The sequence below is a fragment of the Macaca fascicularis genome, chromosome 3 (genome assembly GCF_037993035.2).
Source record: "Macaca fascicularis isolate 582-1 chromosome 3, T2T-MFA8v1.1".
NCBI classification, from domain to species: Eukaryota; Metazoa; Chordata; class Mammalia; order Primates; family Cercopithecidae; genus Macaca; species Macaca fascicularis.
Window position 1 is genome coordinate 139,485,159 of NC_088377.1, and position 17,452 is coordinate 139,502,610.

The window sequence follows — 17,452 nt, forward strand, 5'->3', positions numbered from 1 at the left end:
AGGTGTACTCACAATGAGGTTTCCTATAAAAAGTTATTTTTCTACTTTCTTCTGTTAGTAAAGCAGTTGCTGCTACAGATTGAATGCATTTGGGTAATCTGCAGATTACTAGGTTAAGGATTTTTGATAGGAAGGCTATCGGTTGTCAGTGGCCTCAGTGATTTCAGGCTATGCCCTTGTTTATACTTACAACAAAGTGGTACTGGAATGTTGTAGGGTCACGGAGAAGACCTGCAATTATTAATTATAGGTTTTAAATTTACCCTGGCTTTAAAGGAATAGGGTATACTGTTTTTTCTTAACTACTTGTATATCTATCTTTCTCTCTTTGACTTTATTTCTCTCTCTGACTTTCCTTTTGCCTCTGTCTCTTCCTTTCTCTCTCTGCCTCTCTCTTTCTCTCTCTCTCTCCACTCCCTCTTTGTCTCTCTGTCTCTTCCTCTCTATCTCTTCCTGTCTCTCTTTGGCTCTTTTCCTCTCTGTCTGTTTCGTCTCTCTCTCTGCGCTGGTCTTTCCTTGCCTCTGCTAGCCGCTTATGCTGCTGTTCTCTCAACCACTGTGCGGGGGGTGGGGGTGGGTGGGGGAGGTCTAAAACCAGCTGTAACCAAGTGTCTATATACGAGAACTTGTCTGGGTGCCCTGGCTTACAGGTTACCTTGTGCCATACTTTTGAAACAAGGGACCTGTCCAGACTTCCTTCTCATGGCCAACCCACCTCTAATGCTGGCCAGTCTATTTCACACAAAGTTCTAAGTTTTCCTGGTATCATAGTAACACCATAATCTCCCTTAAATCCTTTCTTGAAAATTTTCAACATAGTTCCTAGTAGGGTGGGCTTACTTTGTGCCTGACCCATGCTTCCTCGAGACAAGACACCATGCTCACATCACACGCACACCACAAAACAAAGAATGGGTAAAAAGGGCACACACACACTTTTAGAGTTTATGCCAAACCAGAATCAAACCAAAATCAGAGTATCAAGAAATCCAAGGCAGGGTCAAAACCAAAGTATCAAGCAATCCAAGTCAAGTGAAAAACAAAAATTAAAGTGCCAGTACAGGCACGCCACGGGTGATCAGGCCACACTTCCACTCAAATGGAGTGGGCAAGTTCCAAAGACCAGTCATACCAAGTTTCAGATGTCCGGACTCCAAGTGCCAGTTCCTTCCCAGTGTTCAGCCACTGCATTGATCCTCCACAGGAGCCTGCCATGTGCTGCTCTGGTGGGGCATTCCACTGGGGAAATTACCTACCCAGGAGTGCTCTCAGGATCTGTGTCGCTCAAGCTGGCCAGAGTCCTCTGCAAGGATGCTCCACAGGGCAGGCCTAAGCCACCTAAGGGGCTGCCTCAACCGTCCATTAATTACCTCGCTTCCCAGTCAGGGAACCAAGAAATGTAGCAGGATAAGCCACAGTCAAAACTCCTCAGACACTGAGTTAAATAAGGAAGGGCTTTATTTGGCCAGGAGCTTCGGCAAGACTCACGTCTCCAAAAACTGAGCTCCCCGAGTGAGCAATTCCTGTCCCTTTTAAGAGCTTACAACTCTAAGGGGGTCCGCGTGAGAGGGTTGTGATCAATTGAGCAAGCAATTGATCAATTGACTGGGGGCTAAATGCAGCAGTAATCAGAATGGAACAGAACAGGACAGGAATTTTCACAACACTTTTCCAAACAATGTCTGGAAACTATAGATAACATAACCAGTTAGGTCAGGGGTCGATCTTTAACCAGGCTCAGGGCATGGCACTGAGCTATCTGCTTGTGGATTTCATTGTTGCCTTTTAGTTTTTACTTCTTCTTTCTTTGGAGGCAGAAATTGGGCATAAGACAATATAAGGGGTGGTCTCCTCCCTTAACCTTAAAGGACAACCTATCAGATTAATGGCAGATTTCTCAGCAGAAACCCTATAATCCAGCAGGAATTGAGGTCTTTAAACTCCTGAAACAAAATAATTATCAGCCCAAAATTTTGTGTCCAGTGAAACAGATTCATAAATGGAGAGGTAAAATCTTTTTTAGACAAACAATTGCTGAGAGAATTCGCCACTACCAAGCTAGCACTGCAGGAAATGCTAAAAGGAGTACTAAATCTTGAAACAAAACCTTAAAATACACCAAAATAGAACCTCCCTAAAGCATGTTTTACAGGGCTTGTAAAACAATAAAACAATGAAAAAAAAAAGTTATTCATGCAACAACTAGCATGATGCATAGAATACTACCTCATATCTCAATACTAATGTTGAGTGTAAATGGCCTAAATTCTCCACTTAAAAGAATGGCAGAATGAATAAAAATTCACCAACAAGTATTTGCTGTCTTTAAGAGATTCACCTAATACATAAGGACTCACATAAGGTGAAGGGGTGGAAAAAGATACTCCATGCCAATGGCAAACAAGTGAGCAAGGGTATCTATATTTATATCAGATAAAACAGACTTTAAAGCAACAACAATTTTAAAAAAACAAATAGGGACATTAAATAATGATGAAAATATTAGTCCAACAGAAAAATATCACTCTTAAATATATATGCACTTAACACTGTAGCTCCCAAATTTATAAAACAATTACTACTAGACCTAAAAATGAGCTACATGGCAACATGATAATAGTGGAGGTATTCAATACTCCACTGAGAGCACTAGACAATGTCATCAAGACAGAAAGTCAATAAAGAAACAACTGACTTAAACTATACCCTGGAACAAATGAACTTAACAGATACAGAATATTCTACCCAACCAACTGCAGAAAATACATTCTTTTCATCAGCACATAAAACATTCTCAGAGATAGACTGCATGATAGGCTACAAAACAAGTCTCAATAAATTTAAGAAAATCAAAATTATATCAAGTACTCTCATAGACCACAACAGAATAAAATTGGAAATTAACTCCAAAAGGAACCTTCTAAACTATACAAATACATGGAAATTAAATAAGCTGCTCCTATATAATCTTTGGATCAGTAATGAAATCAAGATGGAAATTTAAAAATTATTTGTACTGAACAATAATAGTTACACAACCTATCAAAATCTCTGGGATACAGCAAAAGCAGTGCTAAGAGGAAAGTTCATAGCATTAAATGCCTACATCAAAAAGTGAAAAAGCATAAGTAGACAATCAAAGCTCATACCTTAAGGAACCAAAGAAACAAGAACAAACCAAACCCCAACCCAGCAGAAGAAAAGAAATTATAAAAATCAGAGCAGAACTAAATGAAATTGTAACAAAAAGATACAAAAGATAAATCAAACAAAAATCTGTTGTTTTGAAAAGAAAAATTGACTGACTATTAGTGAGATTAACCAAGAAAAGAAGAGAGAAAATCCAAATAAGATTCAGTTCGAAATGAAACAGGAGGTATTACAACTGATAACACAGAATACAAAGAATTATTCAAGGTTACTATGAACACCTTTATGAGCAAGTATAAACTAGAAAACCTAGAGATGGATGAATTCCTGGAAATATACAACCCTTCCTGAAAACAGGAAGATACAGAATCTCTGAACAGACCAATAACAGAGAGATTGAAATAATAATAATACCAAAAAAGAAAAAAAGCCAACAAAAAAAAGTCCAGGACCAGATGGATTTACGGGTGAATTCTATCAGACATTCAAAGAGGGGTTGGTACCAAGCCTATTGACACTATTCCAAGCGATAGAGAAATAGGAAATCCTCCCTAAATGATTCTATGAAGCCAGTATCCCCTTAATACCAAAACCAAGGAAGAACATAACAAAAAAGAAAACTAAAGACCAATATATCTGATGAACATAGATGCAAAAATTCTCAACAAAATACTAAATACTAGCAAACTGAATCAAACAGCATATTAAAAAGATAATTCACCATGATCAAGTGGATCTCATACCAGGGATGCAGGGATGGTTTAATAGATATAAGTCAATAAATGTAATACACAACATATAAACAGAATTTAAAACAAAAATCACGTGATCATCTCAATGGACACAGAAAAAGCATCTGACAAAATCCATCATCCCTTTATGATTAAAACCCTCAGCAAAATCAGCATAGAATGGATATACCTTAAGGTAATAAAAGCTATCTACATGAAACCCACAGCCAACATTATACTGAATGGGGAAACATTGAAAGCATTCCCCTTGAGAACTGGAACAAGACAAGGATGCCCACTTTTACCACTTCTATTCAACATAATACTGGAAATCCCAGCCAGAGAAATTAGACTAGAGAAAGAAATAAATTGGTAAAGAGTTAAACTGTTGCTGTTTGCTGATGATATGTATATACTTAGAAAACCCTAAAGACTCATCCAAAAGGCTCCTAGAACTGGTAGATGAATACAGCAATATTTCAGGAAACAAAAATTAATTTACACAAATCAGTAGCTCTGCTATACATCAATAGTGACCAAACTGAGAATCAAATCAAGAACTCAACCCCTTTCACAATAGCTGGAAAAAAAAAAAAAAACTTAGAGAAATATACTTAAACAAGGAGGTGAAAAACCTCTACAGGGAAAACTACAAAACCCTGCTGAAAGAAATCACAGACAACACAAACAAATGGAAACACATCCCATTCTCATGGTGGGTAGAATCAATATTGTGAAAATGTCCATACTGCCCAAGGCAATATACAGATTCAATGCATTTCTCATTAAAATACCATCATCATTCTTCACAGAACTAGAAAAGCAACCCTAAATGTCATATGAAACCAAAAGAGAGCCCACATAGCCAAAACAATACTAAGCAAAAAGAACAAATCTGGAGGCATCACATTACTTGACTTCAAATTATACTACAAGAATACAGTTAACAAAGCAGCATGGTACTGGTATAAAAATAGGCACATAGACCAATGGAACAGAATAGAGAACTGAGAAATAAAGCCAAATACTTACAGTCAGTGGATCTTTGACAAAGCATACCAAAACAAAGCAGGGAAAACGGTGTTGGGAAAACTGGCAAGCCACATGTAGAAGAATGAAACTGGATCTTCATGTCTCATCTTATACAAAAACCAACTCAAGATGGATCAATGACTTAAATCTAAGTTATGAAATCATAAGCATTCTAGAAGATAATATTGGAAAAACTCTTCTACACATTGGTTTAGGCAAATAATTCATGATTAAGAACCCAAAAGCAAAAATAAAAAGATGGAACCTAATTAAAACTAAAAAGCTTCTGCACAGAAAAAAAAAAAAAAAAAATCAGCAGAGTAAACAGACAGCCCACAGAGTGGGACAAAATATTCATAAACTATTCATCTGACAAAGGACTAACATCCAGAATCTACAAAGCCCTCAAATCAGCAAGAAAAAAAATTCCATTAAAAAGTGGGCAAAAGACATGAATAGACAATTCTTGAAAAAAAGATATACAAACAGCTAACACAGATGAAAAAATTCTCAACATCACTAATTATCAGGGAAATGCAAATTAAAACCACAGTGACATACCTCCTTTCTCCTGCAAGAATGGCCATAAATAAAAAATAAAATAATAATAGATGCTGGTGTGGATGTGGACCTTTACACAGCTGGTGGGAATGTAAACTATTAAACTCTGTATGGAAAACAGTATCAAGATTCCTTAAAGAATTAAAAGTAGAACTACCATTCAATCCAGCAATCCCACTACTGAGTTTCTACCCAAAGGAAAAGAAATCATTATATGAAAATGACACATGCACTTGCATGTTTATAGCAGCACAATTTGCAATTGCAAAAATATGGAACCAACCTAAAGGTTCGTCAACCAACAAGTGGATAAAGAAAATGTGGTATATATACATCATGGAATACCACTCAGCCAAAAAATAAAATAAAATACAAAGGCCAAGAAAGTAATGGCCTTTGCAGCAACTTGAATGGAGCTGCAGGCCATCATTCTAAGTGAAGTAACTCAGGAATGGAAACCCAAATACTGTATGTTTTCACTTGTAAGTAGGAGCTAAACTATGAGGATGTAAAGGAATAAGAATAATATAATGGACTTTGGGGACTTGGGGGAAGGTTGGGAGGGGATGAGAAATAAAAGACTACAAATCAGGTACAGTGTATAATGCTCAGGTGATGAATGCACCAAAATATCAAAAATCAACACTAAAGAACTTAAAAACTACTCCCAAAACTGTTGAAATTTTTTAGAAAGCCCTCAACAAACTAGGTATATAAGAAACATTCCTTAAATAATAAAAGTTATATAAAACAAGCCCACATCCAACTTTATACTGATTGTGGAAAAGCTGAAAGCATTTCCTCTAATACTTGTAACAAGACAAGGATATCCTTTTTTTTCCACACACACACAAAAAAACCTATACTTTAAGTTCTAGGGTACATGTGCACAATGTGCAGGTTTGTTACATATGTATACATGTGCCATGTTGGTGTGCTGCACCCATTAACTCGTCATTTACATTAGGCATATCTCCTAATGCTATCCCTCCCCCATCCTCATGACAGGCCATGGTGTGTTCCCCTTCCTGTGTCCAAGTGTTCTCATTATTCAACTCCCACCTGAGTGAGAACATGCAGTATTTGGTTTTTTTTGTCCTTGCGATAGTTTGCTGAGAATGATGTTTTCCAGCTTCATCCATGTCCCTACAAAAGACATGAACTCATCCTTTTTTATGGCTGCATAGTATTCCATGATGTATATGTGCCACATTTTCTTAATCCAGTCCATCACTGATGGACATTTGGGTTAGTTCCGAGTCTTTGCTATTGTGAATAGTGCCACAATAAACATACCTGTGCATGTGTCTTTATAGCAGCATGATTTATAATCCTTTGGGTATATACCCAGTAATGGGATGGCTGGGTCAAATGGTATTTCTAGTTCTAGATCCTTGAGGTATCGCCACATTGTTTTCCACAATGGTTAAACTCGTTTACAGTCCCACCAACAGTATAAAGGGTTCCTATTTCTCCATATCCTCTCCAGCACTTGTTGTTTCCTGACTTTTTAATGATTGCCATTCTAACTGGTGTGATATGGTATCTCTTTGTGGTTTTGATTTGCATTTCTCTGATGGCCAGTGATGATGAGCATTTTTTCATGTGTCTGTTGGCTGCATAAATGTCTTCTTTTGAGTAGTGTCTGTTGATACCCTTCGCCCACTTTTTGATGGGGTTGTTTGTTTTGTTTTGTAAGTTTGAGTTCTTTGTAGATTCTCCCATGAAAAGGTCATATATTGTGTAGCGGTGAAGTCTGTGCTTTTTTGCGTAACCATCAAAATTACTTACTGTACATTGTACCCCTTAAGTAATTTCTCATTCCTCACCCCTCTCTCACCCTCCAATCCTTCCAAGTCTCCAATGTCTGTTACTCCATTCTCTATGTCTATATGTACACATTATATAGTTCCCACTTACAAGTGAGAACATATGGTATTTGACTTTCTGAGTTATTTCAGTTAAGATAATGACCTCCAGTTCTATCCATGTTGCTGTAAAAGACATGATTTCATTCTTCTTTTATTATTTTATTGTTTTTTTTATGGCTGAGTAGTAGAAGGACCTTGAAGAGGTCCTTCACATCCCTTGTAAGTTGAATTCCTAGGTGTATTATTCTCTTTGAAGCAATTGTGAATGGGAGTTCACTCATGATTTGGCTGTTAGTCTGTTATTGGTGTATAAGAATGCTTGTGATTTTTGTGCATTGATTTTCTGCACTCATATTCAACATAGTACTAGCCTAGCAAGTGGAATCAGGCAAGGGAAAGAAAAAAATAAGGCATCTAAATTGGAAAAGAGGACTTCAAATTATCTCTGTCTGGTCATAATATGATCTTATAGCTAGGAGGCCCTAACGACTGCTCAAACAAACTCTTAGATTTGATAAGTGACTTCACTAAAGTATCAGGATACAAAATCAACATTCAAAAATCAGTAGCATTTCTATACCCCAATAACAATCAAGCTAAGAACCAAATTGAGAAATCAATCTTATTTTTAATAGCTATAAAAAAGAAAATAAAATACATATGAATATATTTAACTGAGGAGGTAAAAAAACATCTCTAGAAGGAAACTGCAAAACACTGATAAAAGAAATTATATTAATAGATGACAGAAATGAAAAAAATATTCCATGTTCATGGATCTGAAGAATCAGTATTGCTAAAATTATACTTTCCAAGGCAATCTACATATTTAATACAATTCCTATCAAAATACCAACATCATTTTTCACAAAATTAGTAAAACAATCAAAATACTCATATAGAACCTAAAAAAAAAAACCCAATCACCGTAACAATCCTAAGCAAAAAGAACAAAGCCAGAAGTATCCCTACATTAACTTTGAATTATAGTACAAGGCTATGGTAACTAAAATAGCATAGTACTGGTATAAAAATAGACATATAGATCAAGGAAATGGATTGGAGAACCCAGAAATGAAGCCACACACCTACATTCAACTTAAGTTCGACAGAGTCGACAAAAACACGCACTGGATAAAGGACACCCTAATTCAATAAATGATGCTGGGAAATTTGGATTGCTATATACAAAAGAATGAAACTGGATTCCTGTTTCTCACTATATACAAATACTAACTCAAGATGAATTAAAGATTTAAATATAAGACCTAAAACTGTAAAAATTCTATAAGTAAAGAGAGGAAAAACCCTTTGAATATTGCCCTAGGCAAATAATTTATGACGAAGATCTCAAAAGACAACAGTAACAAAAATAGACAATTTAGTTAATTAAACTAAAAGGCTTCTACACAGGAAATAAGATGATTGACAGAGTGAACAGAAAACTTTCAGAGCGGGAGAAAATATTTGCAAGCTATGTATACAACAAAGGACTAATATACAGAGTCTACAAGGAATTTAACAAGAACAACAACATAACCCCATTAAAAAATTGACAAATGACATGAACACAAATGTTTCAAAAAAAAAATTCAAATGTCCAACAAGCATATGAAAAATGTTCAACATCACTAATCAGAGAAATGCAAATTAAACCCACATAAAGATACTATCAGTCAGAATGGCTATCATTAAAAATCAAAAAATAACAGATGTTGATGAGTACGTGGAGAAAAGGGAACGCTTACACACTGTTAGTGGGAATGTAAATTAGTATAACCTCTAAGGAAAACAGTATGAAAATTTCTCAAAAAACTAAAAGTAGATCTAGCATTGATCCAGCAATCCCACTATTGGGTATATACCCAAAGGAAAACAAGTCATGATATCAAAAAGATAACTGCACTCATATATTTATGGCAGCACTATTCACATTGGCAAAGATATGGAATCAACTTAAGCATCCATCAAAAGATTAATAATGAAAATGAGATACACACACACACACACACACACACACACACACACACCATGGAATACTACTCAGCCATAAAAAAAACAATAAAATAATAAAAGAAGAATGAAATCATGTCTTTTACAGCAACATGGATAGAACTGGGGGTCATTATCTTAACTGAAATAACTCAGAAAGTCAAATACCGTATGTTCTCACTTGTAAGTGGGAACTATATAATGTGTACATATAGACAAAGAGAATGGAGTAACAGACATTGGAGACTTGGAAGGATTGGAGGGTGAGAGAGGGGTGAGGAATGAGAAATTACCTAAGGGGTACAATGTACAGTAAGTAATTTTGATGGTTACGCAAAAAAGCATAGACTTCACCACTACACAATACATCCATGTAACAAAGTGGCATTTTTACCCCCAGAAAGCTATAAAAAGTATTTGTAAATAGTAGTTATTGATGAAGTATTAAAATTACACAAAAGTAATAAAGAATGCTCTAACAAGACCAAACACAAAAACCTCCAGCCTATTAGCAAAACATACCCAACTATGCAAAAAGTTAAAATGAATTTTGACTATGAAATATTAGTAAAACTTAGCACATATTTCTGCATTAAATAAAGCAATATAAATGTTATTTATATTATTCTACATGTAAGTTTTTAAGGGGGCAAAAATTAATTGAAATTAAACACAAATCAGACTGAAACTGAAGACACTGACAGAACATGAAATCATAGAATTCACTGCATTTTAAGAGAAAAATGCTATAAAATAAGAATTTTGTTTTCAGTCAGAATGTCATTTATGTTTGAGAACTACTGTAGGGTGTTCTCAGATTCAAAAATGACTAAAAAACTTAACATATTCTCAGTATATAAAAACAAAAATATTTAAGAACAGGATAATTAAAAGAAATAGCAGATGGATCTTGAGACCTAATTTTAACAATTTTAATAAAAATAGTGAATAAGTGGGAGCTAAACACAAAAATAATTCTTCAAAGACAATATAGATTTTAAATATACTTATCCATAAATGAAAAGCAAAGAATATATTCAATTAAGAGGAAATAGATGGGACTCCAATCTTAAAGGGATATAAAAATGTCAAATTCTTCTTTTTACATGTTTGAATTCAGAAGACTTGATCATCAAAAAAATTAAATAACTTATAATACCTACCTGGAGCATGTATATATTGCTAGTTATTGAAAAATATAAACAAATGTGAACCATATACAAGTGACTCAAACTTTTAGAGCCATAGACTTCTTTAAGACTAAAGAACTCTATCAGCCTCTTCTATCGCTGCTTCATTCAATACATATCAACACATTTAAAAGTTTACCTGAAATTCATCTTATTGCATTAGAAATTTATTTTTTTCACAAAATGAAAATCCTAAAATTATACCTCAAAAATTGTCTTTAGTTTACTGCAAACATATCTACTTCATTTTAAAACAAAGCTATATTTAACTTTAACTTATATTAATTAAACTTTAATTCTGTTCCTATTTTTTATTATGAAGACTGCTGTAGGGAATACAGTGTTTTGAATTGATGAGTGATCTTTCACATGGCAATACACTTGAAATTATCAACAATTAATTAATTTTGACCATTTTCTCTTTGACAGCAGGCTGCAGAAAATCCAGACTCACAAAAGCATGCATTAACAAACACAAACAGTGAATTCTCATTGCCACTTCTCAAGATAAGCATGGCTTATGTCGAGGAAACCCAGGATTCTCTAAGACACTTCTTTGAAATCATGTCAAATCTTTTGTCTTCAAGGCTGACATCATCTTTGGCAAAGTATATCTTTATTGATGTTATCTGTGTTAGACAAGAAATGAATATAAAATCCACATTTCAATTTTGAGGTTATCTGAGCTAAAGTAATCTTCACAAGAGGGTTTCAGAGTTCCCAGATGTCCCCTGATTCCTGCCTGTAGTGAATCTGATGTATAAACTCTTGATACACTCTGCAGACATATTTCCAGCTTTGGGAAGTTCACATGTCTATTTCCCATCTCCCCTTCTAGAGTGCCAGTTTACGTAAACAAACTTCTAAATGTTTTAGGAGACTCTATACTATTGGCCTTAGAGCTAATGGAAAAAGAAAAATATTCTCCAAAAAGCTATGTCAAGTGAACTCTAAAGTTTATCTTTTCAACAAATGGAGTTTCCTTATAATTGCACGACAGGCAATTCCTTAATAGAAAAAGAAACTGACTTAAAATAATTTAACTGGGGGTAAAAACACTGCCTCATTTTTCTGGGAAGTATGCTGAGATAGCTGACTGAATGGATGGAGAATTAAGAAAACCAGTGATTCAGAATCTCATTTTACTAGAAGACTGTATAAGAAACAATGTGCCTGTGTTTACCACTCCTGGTGTATTCTGCCAATGTTAATTCAATAATTTATCAGGTATTGATGGTAACTCCTGTGATAAAAACCTTACTCCTAGATTAATGCTATAGTCTCTACTTTTACTTCACGTACTCAAATATAAGGCAAATCTAATATGCCCACTGTCCCCTGGTGGCATTTAGGAAATTTCATTTTATGTTGGCACTTGGGAGAGAATCTTACTAATCTGGGGTAAATGGTTTACAGCCTGAGTTATTTTGGAGACGCTTAAAGGTTCAGGCTTTCCTCATTTCTCTTCTCTTTACAGTGCAAACCAATTTTATCTCAAGTCTTGGGCCTCTGCCCATGAAAACATTATTTACTTGACAAAACTTGTATATATTGTGTGAAACATGTTTTAAAATATGCACACATTGTGAAATAGCTAAATTGAGCTAATTAACATACACATTACCTCACATACTTATTATTTTGTGGTAAAAATTCTTAAAATCTACTTTCTTAGTAATTTTTAGGAATATAGTACCTTGCACTAACTATAGCCATCCTGTCACACAATAGATCTCGTGGATTTATTCTTCCTAACTGAAATTTTGTATCTTTTGACTAACATCTCTCCATCTCTCCCTGACCAGCCCCTGGTAACCACCATTCTAAGCTCTACTCCTTTTGAGCTTAAATTTTGTAGATTTCACATGCAAGTGAAATCATGTCGTATTTATCTTTCTGTACCTGACTTTTCTCATAATGTAACATCCTCCAGTTTCCTTCATGTTATCAAAAATGACAGGATCTCTCTCTTTTTTTTTTTTTTTAACAACTCACAATATTCCACTGTGGACATATATCACATTTTCTTTATCCATTAATTCATTCATGGACACTTATGTGGATTTGATAGCTTATCTGTTGGGAATAATCCTACAATGAATATGGTAGTGCAGAAATCTTTCACATACTGATTTCATTTCCTTTGGATATATACCCAGTATTGGGATTACTGAAAAATATGGTAGTTCTGTTTTTACTTTTTTGAGGAAGCTCCATACTGTTTAACATATGACTATACTAATTTACAGTCCCACCAACAGTGTATGAGTTCCTTTTATTCCACTCCTTTGCCAACACTTGTTATCTTTCATCTTTTTACTAATAACCCAACATGTTAGGTGATATCTCATTGTGGATTTAATTTGCATTTCTCTAATGATTAGTGATATTGAACAGTTTTTCATATATCTATTGGCCATTTGTGTGCCTTCTTTTGAGAAATGTTGGTTTAGATCCTTTGTCCATTTTTTAATTCAGTTTTCTATTATTTGATTTCCTCATATATTGTAAATATTAACCCCTTATGAGACATACAGTTTGCAAATATAATTTCCCATTCTATAAGTTGTCTCTTCACTGTGTTGATTGTTTCCTTGGCTGTACAGAGCTACTTAGTTTAATGTAATACCATTTATCTGGTTTTGCTTTTGTTTTTTTGCTTTCGGTGTTATATCTAAAAAAAAAAAAAAAAAAATCATCACCCAGACCAATGCAATGGATTTTTTTTTTTTGAGAAATTTTACAGTTACAGGTCTTTAAGACTTTCATCCTTTTGGGGTTGATGTTTGTATAAGAAGTGAGAAGAGGTGCTAATTTCATTCTTCTGCATGTGGATATTCTGTTGTCCCAACACCATTTACTGAAGAGACAGTCATTTCCTCGCGTGTATTCTTGGCATTTGTGTTGAAAAATCAATTGACTATAAATGTGTAGATTATTTCTGGGCTCTTCTGTTTCTTTGGTCTAGATGTCTGTTTTTATGCCAGTATCATGTTGTTTTGGCTACTAGAGCTTAGTAGTATATTTTGAAGTCAGGTAGTGTGACGCCTACAGTTTTGTTCTTGCTTTCACTATTCAGTCTTTGGAGTTCCATAGGAATTTTAGGATTGTTTTTTCTAATTCTGTGAAAATGTCATTTGAATTTTTATAAAGACTACATTGAATATGTAGATTGCTTTGGGTAGTAGGAACATTTTTATGATATTAAGTCTTCCAATCCATGAACATAAGAGTTCTTTAACATTTATTTGTGTCTTCCCTGGTTTCCTTCATCAGTGCTTACAGATCTTTTACCTTCTTAAACGTCTGTTTTTGTAGCTATTGTAAATGGGATTGTTTTCTTAATTTCTTTTTCAGATAGTTTTTTATAGTATAGAAATACTACTGGTTTTTGTATGTTGATTTTGTATCCTGCAACCTTGCTGAATTCATTTATTGGTTCTAAGAGGTTTCTGACAGTCTTTAGGGCTTTCTATGTTTAAGACTATGTCATCTGTAAACAAAATTTTAACTGCATTCTTTCCAAATTGGATACTTTGTATTTTTTTCTCTTGCCTAATTGCTCTGGCCAGAACACTCAGTACTATGTTGAATAGAAGTGGTGAGGGTGAGCATCCTTGTATTATTCCTGATCTTAAAGGAAAACTTTCAACTCTTTCTCATTGAGAACGATGTTAGCTGTGGGTTTGTCATATAGGACCTTTATTCAGCATAGGGCAGATAATTGGCCTATTAGAGTTTCACAGGACATGATATTTTTGGATTCAGTAATTTTAGAACCTTGCCTATGAGAGGGAATTTTTTTTTTCTTTTTTTTTTAATGATGTTCTCTCTCTCCCTCTCTCTCTGCTTCCATATGACTGATGTCCCTTCCTTTCTTACCTCACTTAAGGTCTTACTAAAATATTCCACTATATTTTACATAGCCCCCACCCCCAGTTTTCTGCCATGGTAGATTTCATTCTGGATTTGAAATCACAACACAAAGTATTTTAGCCAGTTTCTTCAGTAATATATAATTAGGAATGTAACTTGCCAGTTTTGCTTAAATTACTGAGAAAATGTTTTGCCTTTTTTTTTAATCTCAAAAGTGATCAGATCATTTTAAAAAGTAAGCAAATTCTGAAAACTTAAGAACTATCTACTTAGTAAACATCATTATGGAGATTCACATATTCAAAGGAGTTCAAAAGAGTTTCCACCTCCTGTGAACTCAGATTGAGAAATGGTAGAGAAAAAGACAAAAGATTAGGGGTGTGGCTATGGGGAAAATTTCTAATCAGATCTTTGTTATCCAATTTTTGACTTCCTTACCTAGAAACTGAATTAACCCATACCAATCTATTCCTAAAAACACCTTCCTAAACCTCTTGGACTAGATATTATAACTTAGCTATGTCTGTGTCTGTGTTTATCCAGTGATTGGTGAATGTTTATAGCAGAAGAATGTTACTAAAGTCTCTCACCAGGGAACATGGCCCAAGTTTTTCAGTCAATGACTTGAGAAAAAGGAGTCAAAATGTGTTCGATAACCTAAGAAGTTCTCTCATCTCCATCACCTTATGAATTGTATTGTTTCCCTTTCTTTTTTCTTTCTTTCCTTTTCTAAAATTAAAATTGTGTGTGTAAGGGGGTTATTGTCCTCCAGCTTCCTTTTGTATCTCCGCATTGCAGTAATGAGGTATCAGATCATGAATTCATTTCAATTATGAGAAATTTCTATGTAGGAATTGATAGATTTTTGATATAAGGAAAAAGCCTTGCTCTTGTTCTCCTAAGCTCTCTATGGTCTAAATTATAGTTCTCTTGGTAGTGACATGACCCTCAAAGTGTAATGTATTTCTTAAAACTATAGCATACGTTTAGAGCTGGAAGAATTCCCTGTATCTCAAGAGGCATCTCCACTGAGAGACTGAGATTTCTAGAAAAAATTTGACATATGGCTGCCTATTTCTATAAGTACAACTTATGCCCAGAGAACTCATGTCTGGCAGTTGTTATTGACACAATGCAACTGCTACCCTCCAACTCTCTTTTCTCTGTGCACCAACCTCATTATTAGAGCATTAGTTGTCCAAAAACTTCTGTACGTCTTGAAGATGAAGGCAGAGGCATATCTACCAGCGTTTCTAATTTTACTTACATAATCAAATGTTAGTCCTATCTTTTGCCTTATTGTCTGTTTGGTCAACCTATGTTTAATCAGTTAGTTCTATTCCTGTATAAAAAAGCAAAGGCAAGCTGATAGATCAAAACACATTTATAGGTAAACTGCCAAATTTTCATCTATGTTAAAATTTTTCACTTTTATAACATGCTCTTATGTTGTCTGTCAAATTGACTTTTTAACTGAAGAGGATGTGAAACATGACACGTAGCAGATTATAATTTAAGAGGCAATGTATAGTATAATAATTTAAAGCCAGTGCTACAATGTATTTACTGGAGATATCAAATAATTTTGTCTGGTGCACAGGAAGAAAATTTTCAGGGGTGGGGTAAAAAGAACTCTCTCAAACAGCCACGTAGTTCTACAAGAGTGACTAAATGGTATAATAATTGTGGAATATTTATTATAATAGGAATTCTGCAATTTGCTATTTTTAAGTCAATATTTGTTTCTTAACTCCTTTAAGTTGGGGGTGGGGAGGAGTCTATTTATTCATCCCCTTATTTTAGAAATGAGTACAATCACAACCAGAGGGAATGGTAAAGCAATTTCCCAACCTCATTTTTTCCATGGTTAACCTAGGCATATTGTCAATTATGAAACTATGGTAATGTTAAAAAAAATAGTCACTCCCAAAGCATAAATTGTTAGCATATCTGAAGCATCTGTATTGGTGATAGCTGTCAAATTTTGTATTACAAAATTCAAAGCTAGAATTTGAATGGGATATTAAATATGAGGTTTCTATTTTGAAGCACTGTAAAGAGTAAAATATTGAAAGCCCTAAGGCAGATATACTGTGCTGACATTTGAAACTCTTACAATAGATTTTACATTTCATGCTTTTTAAAAACAAAGAACTAGAAATACACATTCCATTTTGCAAGGTGAGATATATTCTCTCTATGACAATAAAAATGTAAAAATAAGGTATTTTATGTATTGAAATCCCAATGAATTTGAAATTTGCAAATGATCTCTTTCAGAGGACCTCAGGACAATAATTTTAAAACCTCTTGTGACTATATAATGATTCATATCCAGAAAGTGCTTGAAAATTGTTAAGCACTGATGGTTTGTAATACAAGTTGAAATAGTCCATATTGAAATGACCTCTGGTGAATTGGAGTGGGGCTGAAAAAACTGCTTTGCCAGGGATCATGTTAAGTGAGTGCTAGCAAGCAGAGAGACAGGTGTTTCCTGTTTCTAACCACATGGCATAACCATATAGATTAGCTGCAGGGAATCTAGCCAGAAGAATTTTTTTTAAAAACCTAATTCAATTTACCACTGCTCATATGGAAATTGCTTTAGGTTTAAATTATATTCTAAATAACATAAAACCCATAATTGAGATTTATATTCTTCTTTTTCATTTTTAATATACCAATACTACCCAATGTCTCAGAATTATGAAAGCTTATAACAAGATAGACTCTCAAGATGTCTCATTCAAATTCTATGGTAGCGCAGGTATTCTCTCTATTACTGTCCTGGAAGATGGGCCACTATCCTCCACTTTAACACTTCCATATTGGATAGGGAGGGGGTAGAACTCAAAGATTACTGAGACAAATCCATTTTTAAATACTTTTGAGGCTACTGTTTCCTGATGATTTTTCAGATATTTTGAATGGAATTAAAATGTTAAGTGCCACATTTGAAAAACAGGAAAACATCATATTTGTACATCCTGCCTCTTTAGTTGGCTTGTATCACCAAACAATGTTGTCTTTCCATTCCTCAGCCATTTTT